The 1,301-nt window shown below is 33.7% G+C and overlaps 1 non-coding gene across 1 annotated transcript; it reads right to left on the reverse strand.

Moving 5' to 3' along the window:
- Window positions 1-973: 973 nt before the first annotated feature.
- On the reverse strand, window positions 974-1,046 carry TRNAA-UGC (transfer RNA alanine (anticodon UGC)). Its single transcript has one exon. It is a non-coding gene; the product is annotated as a tRNA-Ala (tRNA).
- Between the last annotated feature and the right edge of the window lie 255 nt (window positions 1,047-1,301).

Here is a 1,301-nt window from a genome sequence, read left to right on the forward strand (position 1 = left end):
AGTTAGGAGTTAGACTAGGAATGTCATTGGTCGTCTATTGATGCAGGGCTTTACCTTCTAGTTGTACTATACCAGCCATTTATTTCGTATTTCGTATTTCGTATTTCGTATCCTGTATTTCATATTTCATATCTCTTATATATTGTTGTTATTTTTATTACGCATTTTTATGGTACTAATATATCATCTCCTATTGCTTTTTTTGAGCCGAGGGTCTCCTGGAAATAGCCTCTCTACCCTTCGGGGTAAGGGTAAGGTCTGCGTACATATTACCCTCCCCAGACCTCACTTGTGGGATTATACTGGGTCGTTGTTGTTGTTGTTGTTGTAGATAGACATCAGCACAACAATTTCCCTACATGCTTTTTTTGTAATACAGGGAACAATATTATCAACGCTCCTTGTAATGTAACCTGTTTCTAATATAATGTCATTTCGTTGGTTGAAAAAAAAAATACTCCCTCCGGTCCAAAATAAGTGATTTTTTTGGCTTTTTTCTTGTGATCCAAAATAAGTGATTTTTCCAGATTTCAAGAATGAATTAATTATTTTTTTCCTATATTGTCCTTGGAGTAAATAGTGTTGGAATATGTGTTAGGAGTATCTATGTGAGATAGTAAAGGTTAATATGGTCAATTCCATTGCTAATTAATGCTAAAAGGTGGATTTCTTAATCTGTATGAAAACATCCAAAAAATCACTTATTTTGGACCGGAGGGAGTAGTTCATAAAGAAAGAAAGAACAACTGCCTATGATAATTGTAGAGTAAGAAAAAGCAGAAAACGAAATCCTTTTGCCAAATATAAGTAAACAATTTCACGTTAGATCTTGATTTTTGTGAAGAGGAGTAAAGGCAGCTGGTGTCATCGTAAACTTAAAAGAAGAAAAAAGAAAACTTAAGCATTAATGTCATTTACATGAGATCCTTGAGCTTTATGAGATTAAAATAATGATATCATCAAAAGATTAAAATGGAGATGCGGGGGATCGAACCCCGTGCCTCTCGCATGCAAAGCGAGCGCTCTACCATTTGAGCTACATCCCCAGTTGTCGTATTGTTCGCTTATTGTTTTACAATTACAATCTTTAAAACAGAACGTAAAACTAAGAAAATGATTACACCATGCAGAATTGTCAAACCGATCCAACACATGAAAATCATATGCACCTACTCTCATTCAAAGCCATCAATACATCGAGAGAAAGAAGCTAATATTTAAAGTTTGTGGGTTTTGAACTTGTCACCAAATTATAACTTGTGTTATTTACTAGATTTAAATTAAATATTTATATAAATTTT

The sequence above is a fragment of the Nicotiana sylvestris genome, chromosome 6, assembly GCF_000393655.2.
Source record: "Nicotiana sylvestris chromosome 6, ASM39365v2, whole genome shotgun sequence".
NCBI lineage: Eukaryota > Viridiplantae > Streptophyta > Magnoliopsida > Solanales > Solanaceae > Nicotiana > Nicotiana sylvestris.